Source organism: Lathyrus oleraceus, unplaced genomic scaffold (assembly GCF_024323335.1).
Source record: "Lathyrus oleraceus cultivar Zhongwan6 unplaced genomic scaffold, CAAS_Psat_ZW6_1.0 chrUn0747, whole genome shotgun sequence".
Taxonomy (NCBI): domain Eukaryota; kingdom Viridiplantae; phylum Streptophyta; class Magnoliopsida; order Fabales; family Fabaceae; genus Lathyrus; species Lathyrus oleraceus.
This window is the reverse complement of record NW_026113138.1, coordinates 1-15,815: the sequence shown is the minus strand read 5'-3', so window position 1 is coordinate 15,815 and position 15,815 is coordinate 1. Positions and strand designations below refer to the sequence as shown.

Sequence of the window (15,815 nt, the reverse complement as noted above, 5' to 3'; positions counted from 1 at the left end):
TTCATGATTACTTTCTTTTTGTTGGTACAAAAGATGAAGAAGATGAATATCCAAAAAGAGAGATAAGAGAGAAAATTGAAATACAAACTTCTGCTACTCTTCTAAAACAGTTACATCAAATGGCTACGTAACTACACTAGTTTATATACACAAATAATAATGCCATGTAGGCAAAATGCTAACCTACACTAGCTAGGTTAAGCTTAACAAAATTAATACTACTACTATTGAATATGAATTACTTCTAATACCATCCCTTAATTCATATTCAACTAATCAAAGCTAACAACACAAATTTCATCCCTCAAGTGGAGAAATTGACGAGTCTTGATCGCTTTCGTCAGAACATCTGCCAGCTGCTTCTGGGTGGCTACAGAGCATAACTTCTAGCACTCCATTCCCTGATCCAAACCAAATCGTTACACCCCTATTTACCCCCTCTTGATTTTTCCATAGTCTTGCAACTCACAATAATTCTCATAAAATATCTTGACAACTTATTAAAAAAGGGCCCAACCGGGTTCGAACCGGTGACCTCTTGATCTGCAGTCAAATGCTCTACCACTGAGCTATGGACCCAATGATGATGCTTTTCCAAATAAAGAACCAACATTAAGATATATTCACATAAGTTTTTATTTCTTAAATTTGATTAGAGTCTGGTCACTGTTACGCTGATATGATGTATGTTTCTCCCTATTTATTTGATTATTTTCAATTATTTTGACATTATTTTTCTAATTGTATGGATTAAAGAGGAAACACATATTTGTTTTGGTTTATGTTAACTTTGTTACACTATATATGTTTTTCTAATGAATTGATTACATATTTAGTTTTTTAGAATTCAATTATAGGTTATGTCACATTGTATAAGTTGATGAAGAAATGAAGATTATGGTAGCAAATGAGTGACTATAAGATTGTAAAAGTTATTATTAAGATTTGTAAATGGTTGTTGAAACTCAAATTCGGAAGTAAATATGAATGCTTTATTATTTTGTAATTTACATTTTCTGCTTGATTTTTGGAGTTATGGTGAAGTTTGTTTTATTCTTTATGATGTGAACATGTGCTATCACTTTCGTGTTATGCTGATGTTGTTCAATAATGATAGGTTATTGTTTTATATGCTCTTAGAGAATTTTCTTCATTATTTAACTCCTTTGTTTTCTTATTCTCTTCCTTTTATTTATACGCCCTTCATTATCTTGCCATCTTTTCTTTCCCTTATCCTTTTCTTTGTTTGTTCTTGCGATGTTCTCATGTGTGTTCTTGGTAGGTAAATTTGACCCCTTTTCTTTTTCCCCAATCTTGCAATTAACATCAATTCTTACTAAAATATCTTTTGAGAACTTATAAAAAAAGGACCCAACCAGTTTAAAATTGCGATCTCTCTTGGTCTACAGTCAAATGTTATACCACTGAGTTAAGGATCAAATGGTGGTATTATTATCCAATCAACCTACTCTTAACATTTTTGTCAATGTTTTATTCTATGATATTTCCCTATTTATTTACTTATTTACTATATAAACTTTCCTCGTAAAATAATTTGAATATTTTCATGATTACTTTCTTTTTGTTGGTACAAAAGATGAAGAAGATGAATATCCAAAAAGAGAGATAAGAGAGAAAATTGAAATACAAACTTCTGCTACTCTTCTAAAACAGTTACATCAAATGGCTACGTAACTACACTAGTTTATATACACAAATAATAATGCCATGTAGGCAAAATGCTAACCTACACTAGCTAGGTTAAGCTTAACAAAATTAATACTACTACTATTGAATATGAATTACTTCTAATACCATCCCTTAATTCATATTCAACTAATCAAAGCTAACAACACAAATTTCATCCCTCAAGTGGAGAAATTGACGAGTCTTGATCGCTTTCGTCAGAACATCTGCCAGCTGCTTCTGGGTGGCTACAGAGCATAACTTCTAGCACTCCATTCCCTGATCCAAACCAAATCGTTACACCCCTATTTACCCCCTCTTGATTTTTCCATAGTCTTGCAACTCACAATAATTCTCATTAAAATATCTTGACAACTTATTAAAAAAGGGCCCAACCGGGTTCGAACCGGTGACCTCTTGATCTGCAGTCAAATGCTCTACCACTGAGCTATGGACCCAATGATGATGCTTTTCCAAATAAAGAACCAACATTAAGATATATTCACATAAGTTTTTATTTCTTAAATTTGATTAGAGTCTGGTCACTGTTACGCTGATATGATGTATGTTTCTCCCTATTTATTTGATTATTTTCAATTATTTTGACATTATTTTTCTAATTGTATGGATTAAAGAGGAAACACATATTTGTTTTGGTTTATGTTAACTTTGTTACACTATATATGTTTTTCTAATGAATTGATTACATATTTAGTTTTTTAGAATTCAATTATAGGTTATGTCACATTGTATAAGTTGATGAAGAAATGAAGATTATGGTAGCAAATGAGTGACTATAAGATTGTAAAAGTTATTATTAAGATTTGTAAATGGTTGTTGAAACTCAAATTCGGAAGTAAATATGAATGCTTTATTATTTTGTAATTTACATTTTCTGCTTGATTTTTGGAGTTATGGTGAAGTTTGTTTTATTCTTTATGATGTGAACATGTGCTATCACTTTCGTGTTATGCTGATGTTGTTCAATAATGATAGGTTATTGTTTTATATGCTCTTAGAGAATTTTCTTCATTATTTAACTCCTTTGTTTTCTTATTCTCTTCCTTTTATTTATACGCCCTTCATTATCTTGCCATCTTTTCTTTCCCTTATCCTTTTCTTTGTTTGTTCTTGCGATGTTCTCATGTGTGTTCTTGGTAGGTAAATTTGACCCCTTTTCTTTTTCCCCAATCTTGCAATTAACATCAATTCTTACTAAAATATCTTTTGAGAACTTATAAAAAAAGGACCCAACCAGTTTAAAATTGCGATCTCTCTTGGTCTACAGTCAAATGTTATACCACTGAGTTAAGGATCAAATGGTGGTATTATTATCCAATCAACCTACTCTTAACATTTTTGTCAATGTTTTATTCTATGATATTTCCCTATTTATTTACTTATTTACTATATAAACTTTCCTCGTAAAATAATTTGAATATTTTCATGATTACTTTCTTTTTGTTGGTACAAAAGATGAAGAAGATGAATATCCAAAAAGAGAGATAAGAGAGAAAATTGAAATACAAACTTCTGCTACTCTTCTAAAACAGTTACATCAAATGGCTACGTAACTACACTAGTTTATATACACAAATAATAATGCCATGTAGGCAAAATGCTAACCTACACTAGCTAGGTTAAGCTTAACAAAATTAATACTACTACTATTGAATATGAATTACTTCTAATACCATCCCTTAATTCATATTCAACTAATCAAAGCTAACAACACAAATTTCATCCCTCAAGTGGAGAAATTGACGAGTCTTGATCGCTTTCGTCAGAACATCTGCCAGCTGCTTCTGGGTGGCTACAGAGCATAACTTCTAGCACTCCATTCCCTGATCCAAACCAAATCGTTACACCCCTATTTACCCCCTCTTGATTTTTCCATAGTCTTGCAACTCACAATAATTCTCATTAAAATATCTTGACAACTTATTAAAAAAGGGCCCAACCGGGTTCGAACCGGTGACCTCTTGATCTGCAGTCAAATGCTCTACCACTGAGCTATGGACCCAATGATGATGCTTTTCCAAATAAAGAACCAACATTAAGATATATTCACATAAGTTTTTATTTCTTAAATTTGATTAGAGTCTGGTCACTGTTACGCTGATATGATGTATGTTTCTCCCTATTTATTTGATTATTTTCAATTATTTTGACATTATTTTTCTAATTGTATGGATTAAAGAGGAAACACATATTTGTTTTGGTTTATGTTAACTTTGTTACACTATATATGTTTTTCTAATGAATTGATTACATATTTAGTTTTTTAGAATTCAATTATAGGTTATGTCACATTGTATAAGTTGATGAAGAAATGAAGATTATGGTAGCAAATGAGTGACTATAAGATTGTAAAAGTTATTATTAAGATTTGTAAATGGTTGTTGAAACTCAAATTCGGAAGTAAATATGAATGCTTTATTATTTTGTAATTTACATTTTCTGCTTGATTTTTGGAGTTATGGTGAAGTTTGTTTTATTCTTTATGATGTGAACATGTGCTATCACTTTCGTGTTATGCTGATGTTGTTCAATAATGATAGGTTATTGTTTTATATGCTCTTAGAGAATTTTCTTCATTATTTAACTCCTTTGTTTTCTTATTCTCTTCCTTTTATTTATACGCCCTTCATTATCTTGCCATCTTTTCTTTCCCTTATCCTTTTCTTTGTTTGTTCTTGCGATGTTCTCATGTGTGTTCTTGGTAGGTAAATTTGACCCCTTTTCTTTTTCCCCAATCTTGCAATTAACATCAATTCTTACTAAAATATCTTTTGAGAACTTATAAAAAAAGGACCCAACCAGTTTAAAATTGCGATCTCTCTTGGTCTACAGTCAAATGTTATACCACTGAGTTAAGGATCAAATGGTGGTATTATTATCCAATCAACCTACTCTTAACATTTTTGTCAATGTTTTATTCTATGATATTTCCCTATTTATTTACTTATTTACTATATAAACTTTCCTCGTAAAATAATTTGAATATTTTCATGATTACTTTCTTTTTGTTGGTACAAAAGATGAAGAAGATGAATATCCAAAAAGAGAGATAAGAGAGAAAATTGAAATACAAACTTCTGCTACTCTTCTAAAACAGTTACATCAAATGGCTACGTAACTACACTAGTTTATATACACAAATAATAATGCCATGTAGGCAAAATGCTAACCTACACTAGCTAGGTTAAGCTTAACAAAATTAATACTACTACTATTGAATATGAATTACTTCTAATACCATCCCTTAATTCATATTCAACTAATCAAAGCTAACAACACAAATTTCATCCCTCAAGTGGAGAAATTGACGAGTCTTGATCGCTTTCGTCAGAACATCTGCCAGCTGCTTCTGGGTGGCTACAGAGCATAACTTCTAGCACTCCATTCCCTGATCCAAACCAAATCGTTACACCCCTATTTACCCCCTCTTGATTTTTCCATAGTCTTGCAACTCACAATAATTCTCATTAAAATATCTTGACAACTTATTAAAAAAGGGCCCAACCGGGTTCGAACCGGTGACCTCTTGATCTGCAGTCAAATGCTCTACCACTGAGCTATGGACCCAATGATGATGCTTTTCCAAATAAAGAACCAACATTAAGATATATTCACATAAGTTTTTATTTCTTAAATTTGATTAGAGTCTGGTCACTGTTACGCTGATATGATGTATGTTTCTCCCTATTTATTTGATTATTTTCAATTATTTTGACATTATTTTTCTAATTGTATGGATTAAAGAGGAAACACATATTTGTTTTGGTTTATGTTAACTTTGTTACACTATATATGTTTTTCTAATGAATTGATTACATATTTAGTTTTTTAGAATTCAATTATAGGTTATGTCACATTGTATAAGTTGATGAAGAAATGAAGATTATGGTAGCAAATGAGTGACTATAAGATTGTAAAAGTTATTATTAAGATTTGTAAATGGTTGTTGAAACTCAAATTCGGAAGTAAATATGAATGCTTTATTATTTTGTAATTTACATTTTCTGCTTGATTTTTGGAGTTATGGTGAAGTTTGTTTTATTCTTTATGATGTGAACATGTGCTATCACTTTCGTGTTATGCTGATGTTGTTCAATAATGATAGGTTATTGTTTTATATGCTCTTAGAGAATTTTCTTCATTATTTAACTCCTTTGTTTTCTTATTCTCTTCCTTTTATTTATACGCCCTTCATTATCTTGCCATCTTTTCTTTCCCTTATCCTTTTCTTTGTTTGTTCTTGCGATGTTCTCATGTGTGTTCTTGGTAGGTAAATTTGACCCCTTTTCTTTTTCCCCAATCTTGCAATTAACATCAATTCTTACTAAAATATCTTTTGAGAACTTATAAAAAAGGACCCAACCAGTTTAAAATTGCGATCTCTCTTGGTCTACAGTCAAATGTTATACCACTGAGTTAAGGATCAAATGGTGGTATTATTATCCAATCAACCTACTCTTAACATTTTTGTCAATGTTTTATTCTATGATATTTCCCTATTTATTTACTTATTTACTATATAAACTTTCCTCGTAAAATAATTTGAATATTTTCATGATTACTTTCTTTTTGTTGGTACAAAAGATGAAGAAGATGAATATCCAAAAAGAGAGATAAGAGAGAAAATTGAAATACAAACTTCTGCTACTCTTCTAAAACAGTTACATCAAATGGCTACGTAACTACACTAGTTTATATACACAAATAATAATGCCATGTAGGCAAAATGCTAACCTACACTAGCTAGGTTAAGCTTAACAAAATTAATACTACTACTATTGAATATGAATTACTTCTAATACCATCCCTTAATTCATATTCAACTAATCAAAGCTAACAACACAAATTTCATCCCTCAAGTGGAGAAATTGACGAGTCTTGATCGCTTTCGTCAGAACATCTGCCAGCTGCTTCTGGGTGGCTACAGAGCATAACTTCTAGCACTCCATTCCCTGATCCAAACCAAATCGTTACACCCCTATTTACCCCCTCTTGATTTTTCCATAGTCTTGCAACTCACAATAATTCTCATTAAAATATCTTGACAACTTATTAAAAAAGGGCCCAACCGGGTTCGAACCGGTGACCTCTTGATCTGCAGTCAAATGCTCTACCACTGAGCTATGGACCCAATGATGATGCTTTTCCAAATAAAGAACCAACATTAAGATATATTCACATAAGTTTTTATTTCTTAAATTTGATTAGAGTCTGGTCACTGTTACGCTGATATGATGTATGTTTCTCCCTATTTATTTGATTATTTTCAATTATTTTGACATTATTTTTCTAATTGTATGGATTAAAGAGGAAACACATATTTGTTTTGGTTTATGTTAACTTTGTTACACTATATATGTTTTTCTAATGAATTGATTACATATTTAGTTTTTTAGAATTCAATTATAGGTTATGTCACATTGTATAAGTTGATGAAGAAATGAAGATTATGGTAGCAAATGAGTGACTATAAGATTGTAAAAGTTATTATTAAGATTTGTAAATGGTTGTTGAAACTCAAATTCGGAAGTAAATATGAATGCTTTATTATTTTGTAATTTACATTTTCTGCTTGATTTTTGGAGTTATGGTGAAGTTTGTTTTATTCTTTATGATGTGAACATGTGCTATCACTTTCGTGTTATGCTGATGTTGTTCAATAATGATAGGTTATTGTTTTATATGCTCTTAGAGAATTTTCTTCATTATTTAACTCCTTTGTTTTCTTATTCTCTTCCTTTTATTTATACGCCCTTCATTATCTTGCCATCTTTTCTTTCCCTTATCCTTTTCTTTGTTTGTTCTTGCGATGTTCTCATGTGTGTTCTTGGTAGGTAAATTTGACCCCTTTTCTTTTTCCCCAATCTTGCAATTAACATCAATTCTTACTAAAATATCTTTTGAGAACTTATAAAAAAAGGACCCAACCAGTTTAAAATTGCGATCTCTCTTGGTCTACAGTCAAATGTTATACCACTGAGTTAAGGATCAAATGGTGGTATTATTATCCAATCAACCTACTCTTAACATTTTTGTCAATGTTTTATTCTATGATATTTCCCTATTTATTTACTTATTTACTATATAAACTTTCCTCGTAAAATAATTTGAATATTTTCATGATTACTTTCTTTTTGTTGGTACAAAAGATGAAGAAGATGAATATCCAAAAAGAGAGATAAGAGAGAAAATTGAAATACAAACTTCTGCTACTCTTCTAAAACAGTTACATCAAATGGCTACGTAACTACACTAGTTTATATACACAAATAATAATGCCATGTAGGCAAAATGCTAACCTACACTAGCTAGGTTAAGCTTAACAAAATTAATACTACTACTATTGAATATGAATTACTTCTAATACCATCCCTTAATTCATATTCAACTAATCAAAGCTAACAACACAAATTTCATCCCTCAAGTGGAGAAATTGACGAGTCTTGATCGCTTTCGTCAGAACATCTGCCAGCTGCTTCTGGGTGGCTACAGAGCATAACTTCTAGCACTCCATTCCCTGATCCAAACCAAATCGTTACACCCCTATTTACCCCCTCTTGATTTTTCCATAGTCTTGCAACTCACAATAATTCTCATTAAAATATCTTGACAACTTATTAAAAAAGGGCCCAACCGGGTTCGAACCGGTGACCTCTTGATCTGCAGTCAAATGCTCTACCACTGAGCTATGGACCCAATGATGATGCTTTTCCAAATAAAGAACCAACATTAAGATATATTCACATAAGTTTTTATTTCTTAAATTTGATTAGAGTCTGGTCACTGTTACGCTGATATGATGTATGTTTCTCCCTATTTATTTGATTATTTTCAATTATTTTGACATTATTTTTCTAATTGTATGGATTAAAGAGGAAACACATATTTGTTTTGGTTTATGTTAACTTTGTTACACTATATATGTTTTTCTAATGAATTGATTACATATTTAGTTTTTTAGAATTCAATTATAGGTTATGTCACATTGTATAAGTTGATGAAGAAATGAAGATTATGGTAGCAAATGAGTGACTATAAGATTGTAAAAGTTATTATTAAGATTTGTAAATGGTTGTTGAAACTCAAATTCGGAAGTAAATATGAATGCTTTATTATTTTGTAATTTACATTTTCTGCTTGATTTTTGGAGTTATGGTGAAGTTTGTTTTATTCTTTATGATGTGAACATGTGCTATCACTTTCGTGTTATGCTGATGTTGTTCAATAATGATAGGTTATTGTTTTATATGCTCTTAGAGAATTTTCTTCATTATTTAACTCCTTTGTTTTCTTATTCTCTTCCTTTTATTTATACGCCCTTCATTATCTTGCCATCTTTTCTTTCCCTTATCCTTTTCTTTGTTTGTTCTTGCGATGTTCTCATGTGTGTTCTTGGTAGGTAAATTTGACCCCTTTTCTTTTTCCCCAATCTTGCAATTAACATCAATTCTTACTAAAATATCTTTTGAGAACTTATAAAAAAAGGACCCAACCAGTTTAAAATTGCGATCTCTTGGTCTACAGTCAAATGTTATACCACTGAGTTAAGGATCAAATGGTGGTATTATTATCCAATCAACCTACTCTTAACATTTTTGTCAAAGTTTTCTTCTATGATATTTCCCTATTTATTTACTTATTTACTATATAAACTTTCCTCGTAAAATAATTTGAATATTTTCATGATTACTTTCTTTTTGTTGGTACAAAAGATGAAGAAGATGAATATCAAAAAGAGAGATAAGAGAGAAAATTGAAATACAAACTTCTGCTACTCTTCTAAAACAGTTACATCAAATGGCTACGTAACTACACTAGTTTATATACACAAATAATAATGCCATGTAGGCAAAATGCTAACCTACACTAGCTAGGTTAAGCTTAACAAAATTAATACTACTACTATTGAATATGAATTACTTCTAATACCATCCCTTAATTCATATTCAACTAATCAAAGCTAACAACACAAATTTCATCCCTCAAGTGGAGAAATTGACGAGTCTTGATCGCTTTCGTCAGAACATCTGCCAGCTGCTTCTGGGTGGCTACAGAGCATAACTTCTAGCACTCCATTCCCTGATCCAAACCAAATCGTTACACCCCTATTTACCCCCTCTTGATTTTTCCATAGTCTTGCAACTCACAATAATTCTCATTAAAATATCTTGACAACTTATTAAAAAAGGGCCCAACCGGGTTCGAACCGGTGACCTCTTGATCTGCAGTCAAATGCTCTACCACTGAGCTATGGACCCAATGATGATGCTTTTCCAAATAAAGAACCAACATTAAGATATATTCACATAAGTTTTTATTTCTTAAATTTGATTAGAGTCTGGTCACTGTTACGCTGATATGATGTATGTTTCTCCCTATTTATTTGATTATTTTCAATTATTTTGACATTATTTTTCTAATTGTATGGATTAAAGAGGAAACACATATTTGTTTTGGTTTATGTTAACTTTGTTACACTATATATGTTTTTCTAATGAATTGATTACATATTAGTTTTTTAGAATTCAATTATAGGTTATGTCACATTGTATAAGTTGATGAAGAAATGAAGATTATGGTAGCAAATGAGTGACTATAAGATTGTAAAAGTTATTATTAAGATTTGTAAATGGTTGTTGAAACTCAAATTCGGAAGTAAATATGAATGCTTTATTATTTTGTAATTTACATTTCTGCTTGATTTTTGGAGTTATGGTGAAGTTTGTTTTATTCTTTATGATGTGAACATGTGCTATCACTTTCGTGTTATGCTGATGTTGTTCAATAATGATAGGTTATTGTTTTATATGCTCTTAGAGAATTTTCTTCATTATTTAACTCCTTTGTTTTCTTATTCTCTTCCTTTTATTTATACGCCCTTCATTATCTTGCCATCTTTTCTTTCCCTTATCCTTTTCTTTGTTTGTTCTTGCGATGTTCTCATGTGTGTTCTTGGTAGGTAAATTTGACCCCTTTTCTTTTTCCCCAATCTTGCAATTAACATCAATTCTTACTAAAATATCTTTTGAGAACTTATAAAAAAAGGACCCAACCAGTTTAAAATTGCGATCTCTCTTGGTCTACAGTCAAATGTTATACCACTGAGTTAAGGATCAAATGGTGGTATTACTATCCAATCAACCTACTCTTAACATTTTTGTCAAAGTTTTCTTCTATGATATTTCCCTATTTATTTACTTATTTACTATATAAACTTTCCTCGTAAAATAATTTGAATATTTTCATGATTACTTTCTTTTTGTTGGTACACAAAAGATGAAGAAGATGAATATCCAAAAAGAGAGATAAGAGAGAAAATTGAAATACAAACTTCTGCTACTCTTCTAAAACAGTTAGGCAAAATGCTAACCTACACTAGCTAGGTTAAGCTTAACAAAATTAATACTACTACTATTGAATATGAATTACTTCTAATACCATCCCTTAATTCATATTCAACTAATCAAAGCTAACAACACAAATTTCATCCCTCAAGTGGAGAAATTGACGAGTCTTGATCGCTTTCGTCAGAACATCTGCCAGCTGCTTCTGGGTGGCTACAGAGCATAACTTCTAGCACTCCATTCCCTGATCCAAACCAAATCGTTACACCCCTATTTACCCCCTCTTGATTTTTCCATAGTCTTGCAACTCACAATAATTCTCTATAAAATATCTTGACAACTTATTAAAAAAGGGCCCAACCGGGTTCGAACCGGTGACCTCTTGATCTGCAGTCAAATGCTCTACCACTGAGCTATGGACCCAATGATGATGCTTTTCGAAATAAAGAACCAACATTAAGATATATTCACATAAGTTTTATTTCTTAAATTTGATTAGAGTCTGGTCACTGTTACGCTGATATGATGTATGTTTCTCCCTATTTATTTGATTATTTTCAATTATTTTGACATTATTTTTCTAATTGTATGGATTAAAGAGGAAACACATATTTGTTTTGGTTTATGTTAACTTTGTTACACTATATATGTTTTTCTAATGAATTGATTACATATTTAGTTTTTTAGAATTCAATTATAGGTTATGTCACATTGTATAAGTTGATGAAGAAATGAAGATTATGGTAGCAAATGAGTGACTATAAGATTGTAAAAGTTATTATTAAGATTTGTAAATGGTTGTTGAAACTCAAATTCGGAAGTAAATATGAATGCTTTATTATTTTGTAATTTACATTTTCTGCTTGATTTTTGGAGTTATGGTGAAGTTTGTTTTATTCTCTTATGATGTGAACATGTGCTATCACTTTCGTGTATGCTGATGTTGTTCAATAATGATAGGTTATTGTTTTATATGCTCTTAGAGAATTTTCTTTCTTTGTTTCCCTTCATTATTTTCACTAAAACTCCTTTGTTTCTTATTCTCTTCCTTTTATTTATACGCCCTTCATTATCTTGCCATCTTTTCTTTCCCTTTATCCTTTTCCTTTTTTTCTTTTTTGTTTGTTTTTTCTTGCGGTGTTCTCATGTGTGTTCTTGGTAGGTAAATTTGACCCCCGTTTTCTTTTTCCCCAATCTTGCAATTAACATCAATTCTTACTAAAATATCTTTTGAGAACTTATAAAAAAGGACCCAACCAGTTAAAAATTGCGATCTCTCTGGTCTACAGTCAAATGTTAACCACTGAGTTAAGGATCAAATGGTGGTATTATTATCCAATCAACCTACTCTTAACATTTTGTCAATGTTTTATTCTATGATATTTCCCTATTTATTTACTTATTTACTATATAAACTTTCCTCGTAAAATAATTTGAATATTTTCATGATTTCTTTTTGTTGGTACAAAAGATGAAGAAGATGAATATCCAAAAGAGAGATAAGAGAGAAAATTGAAATACAAACTTCTGCTACTCTTCTAAAACAGTTACATCAAATGGCTACGTAACTACACTAGTTTTATACACAAAATAATAATGCCATGTAGGCAAAATGCTAACCTACACTAGCTAGGTTAAGCTTAACAAAATTAATACTACTACTATTGAATATGAATTACTTCTAATACCATCCCTTAATTCATATTCAAAAATCAAAGCTAACACACACAAATTTATCCCTCAAGTGGAGAAATTGACGAGTCTTGATCGCTTTCGTCAGAACATCTGCCAGCTGCTTCTGGGTGGCTACAGAGCATAACTTCTAGCACTCCATTCCTGATCCAAACCAAATCGTTACACCCCTATTTACCCCCTTTGATTTTCCATAGTCTTGCAACCAACTCACAATAATTCCTTAAAATATCTTGACAACTTATTAAAAAAGGCCCAACCCGGGTTCGAACCGGTGACCTCTTGATCTGCAGTCAAATGCTCTACCACTGAGCTATGGACCCAATGATGATGCTTTTCCAAATAAAGAACCAACATTAAGATATATTCACATAAGTTTTTATTTCTTAAATTTGATTAGAGTTGGTCACTGTTACGCTGATATGATGTATGTTTCTCCTATATATTTGATTATTTCAATTATTTTGACATTTTTCTAATTGTATGGATTAAAGAGGAAACACATATTGTTTTGGTTATGTTAACTTTGTTACACTTATATGTTTCTAATGAATTGATTACATATTTAGTTTTTTAGAATTCAATTATAGGTTATGTCACATTGTATAAGTTGATGAAGAAATGAAGATTATGGTAGCAAATGAGTGACTATAAGATTGTAAAAGTTATTATTAAGATTTGTAAATGGTTGTTGAAAACAAATTCGGAAGTAAATATGAATGCTTTATTATTTGTAATTTACATTTTGCTTGATTTTTGGAGTTATGGTGAAGTTTGTTTTATCTTTATGATGTGAACATGTGCTATCACTTTGGTGTTATGCTGATGGTGTTCAATAATGATAGGTTATTGTTTATATGCTCTTAGAGAATTTTCTTCATTATTTAACTCTTTGTTTTCTTATTCTCTTCCTTTTATTTATACGCCTTCATTATCTTGCCATCTTTTTTCCCTTATCCTTTTCTTTGTTTGTTCTTGCGATGTTCTCAGGTGTGGTTCTTGGTAGGTAAATTTGACCCTTTCTTTTTCCCCAATCTTGCAATAACATCAATCTACTAAAATATCTTTTGAGAACTTATAAAAAAAGGGACCCAACCAGTTTAAAATTGCGATCTCTTGGTCTACAGTCAAATGTTATACCACTGAGTTAAGGATCAAATGGTGGTATTATTATCCAATCAACCTACTCTTAACATTTTGTCAAAGTTTTATTCTAGATATTTCCCTATTTATGTACTTATTTACTATATAAACTTTCCTCGAAAATAATTTGAATATTTCATGAATACTTTCTTTTTGTGGTACAGATGAAGAAGATGAATATCCAAAAAGAGAGATAAGAGAGAAAATGAAATACAAACTTCTGTACTCTTCTAAAACAGTTACATCAAATGGTACGTAACTACACTAGTTATATACACAAATAATAATGCCATGTAGGCAAAATGCTAACCTACACTAGCTAGGTTAAGCTTAACAAAATTAATACTACTACTATTGAATATGAATTACTTCTAATACCATCCTTAATTCATATTCAACTAATCAAAGCTAAACACAAATTTCATCCCTCAAGTGGAGAAATTGACGAGTCTTGATCGCTTTCGTCAGAACATCTGCCGCTGCTTCTGGGTGGCTACAGAGCATAACTTCTAGCACTCCATTCCCTGATCCAAACCAAATCGTTACACCCCTATTTACCCCTCTTGATTTTCCATAGTCTTGCAAACTCACAATAATTCTCATTAAAATATCTTGACAATTAAAAAAGGGCCAACCGGGTTCGAACCGGTGACCTCTGATCTGCAGTCAAATGCTCTACCACTGAGCTATGGACCAATGATGATGCTTTTCCAAAATAAAGAACCAACATTAAGATATATTCACATAAGTTTTATTTCTTAAATTTGATTAGAGTCTGGTCACTGTTACGCTGATATGATGTATGTTTCTCCCTATTATTTGATTATTTTCAATTATTTTGACATTATTTTTCTAATTGTATGGATTAAAGAGGAAAACATATTTTGTTTGGTTTATGTAACTTTGTTACACTATATATGTTTTTCTAATGAATTGATTACATATTTAGTTTTTTAGAATTCAATTATAGGTTATGTCACATTGTATAAGTTGATGAAGAAAGAAATGAGATTATGGTAGCAAATGAGTGACTATAAGATTGTAAAAGTTATTATTAAGATTGTAAATGGTTGTTGAAACTCAATTCGGAAGTAATATGAATGCTTTATATTTTGTAATTTACATTTCTGCTTGATTTTTGGAGTTATGGTGAAGTTTGTTTTATTCTTATGATGTGAACATGTGCTATCACTTTGTGTATGCTGATGTTGTTCAATAATGATAGGTTATTGTTTTATATGCTCTTAGAGAATTTTTCATTATTTAACTCCTTTGTTCTTATTCTCTTCCTTTTATTTATACGCCCTTCATTATCTTGCCATCTTTTCTTTCCCTTATCCTTTTCTTGTTTGTTCTTGCGTTGTTCTCATGTGTGTTCTTGGTAGGTAAATTTGACCCCTTTTCTTTCCCCAATCTTGCAATTAACATCAATCTTACTAAAATTCTTTTGAGACTTATAAAAAAAGGACCCAACCAGTTTTAAAATTGCGATCTCTTGGTCTACAGTCAATGTTATACCACTGAGTTAAGGATCAAATGGGGGTATTATTATCCAATTAACCTACTCTTAACATTTTTGTCAATGTTTCTTCTATGATATTTCCCTATTATTTACTTATTTACTATATAAACTTTCCTCGTAAAATAATTTGAATATTTTCATGATTACTTTCTTTTTGTTGGTACAAAAGATGAAGAAGATGAATATCCAAAAGAGAGATAAGAGAGAAAATTGAAATACAAACTTCTGCTACTCTTCTAAAACAGTACATCAAATGGCTACGTAACTACACTAGTTTATATACACAATAATAATGCCATGTAGACAAAATGCTAACCTACACTAGCTGGTTAAGATTAACAAAATTAATACTCTACTATTGAATATGAATTACTTCTAATACCATCCCTTAATTCATATTCAACTAA

The 15,815-nt window shown here is 30.8% G+C and overlaps 10 non-coding genes across 10 annotated transcripts; all 10 read right to left on the bottom strand.

Moving 5' to 3' along the window:
• Nucleotides 1–507: 507 nt before the first annotated feature.
• On the bottom strand, nucleotides 508–579 carry TRNAC-GCA (transfer RNA cysteine (anticodon GCA)). Its single transcript has one exon. It is a non-coding gene; the product is annotated as a tRNA-Cys (tRNA).
• Nucleotides 580–2,072: 1,493 nt separating this feature from the next.
• On the bottom strand, nucleotides 2,073–2,144 carry TRNAC-GCA (transfer RNA cysteine (anticodon GCA)). Its single transcript has one exon. It is a non-coding gene; the product is annotated as a tRNA-Cys (tRNA).
• Nucleotides 2,145–3,637: 1,493 nt separating this feature from the next.
• TRNAC-GCA (transfer RNA cysteine (anticodon GCA)) lies at nucleotides 3,638–3,709 on the bottom strand. The gene has a single exon. It is a non-coding gene; the product is annotated as a tRNA-Cys (tRNA).
• Nucleotides 3,710–5,202: 1,493 nt separating this feature from the next.
• TRNAC-GCA (transfer RNA cysteine (anticodon GCA)) lies at nucleotides 5,203–5,274 on the bottom strand. Its single transcript has one exon. It is a non-coding gene; the product is annotated as a tRNA-Cys (tRNA).
• A 1,492-nt stretch (nucleotides 5,275–6,766) lies between these two features.
• TRNAC-GCA (transfer RNA cysteine (anticodon GCA)) lies at nucleotides 6,767–6,838 on the bottom strand. Its single transcript has one exon. It is a non-coding gene; the product is annotated as a tRNA-Cys (tRNA).
• A 1,493-nt stretch (nucleotides 6,839–8,331) lies between these two features.
• Nucleotides 8,332–8,403, bottom strand: TRNAC-GCA (transfer RNA cysteine (anticodon GCA)). Its single transcript has one exon. It is a non-coding gene; the product is annotated as a tRNA-Cys (tRNA).
• A 1,490-nt stretch (nucleotides 8,404–9,893) lies between these two features.
• TRNAC-GCA (transfer RNA cysteine (anticodon GCA)) lies at nucleotides 9,894–9,965 on the bottom strand. The gene has a single exon. It is a non-coding gene; the product is annotated as a tRNA-Cys (tRNA).
• Nucleotides 9,966–11,402: 1,437 nt separating this feature from the next.
• TRNAC-GCA (transfer RNA cysteine (anticodon GCA)) lies at nucleotides 11,403–11,474 on the bottom strand. Its single transcript has one exon. It is a non-coding gene; the product is annotated as a tRNA-Cys (tRNA).
• A 1,519-nt stretch (nucleotides 11,475–12,993) lies between these two features.
• On the bottom strand, nucleotides 12,994–13,066 carry TRNAC-GCA (transfer RNA cysteine (anticodon GCA)). Its single transcript has one exon. It is a non-coding gene; the product is annotated as a tRNA-Cys (tRNA).
• Nucleotides 13,067–14,511: 1,445 nt separating this feature from the next.
• Nucleotides 14,512–14,582, bottom strand: TRNAC-GCA (transfer RNA cysteine (anticodon GCA)). Its single transcript has one exon. It is a non-coding gene; the product is annotated as a tRNA-Cys (tRNA).
• Between the last annotated feature and the right edge of the window lie 1,233 nt (nucleotides 14,583–15,815).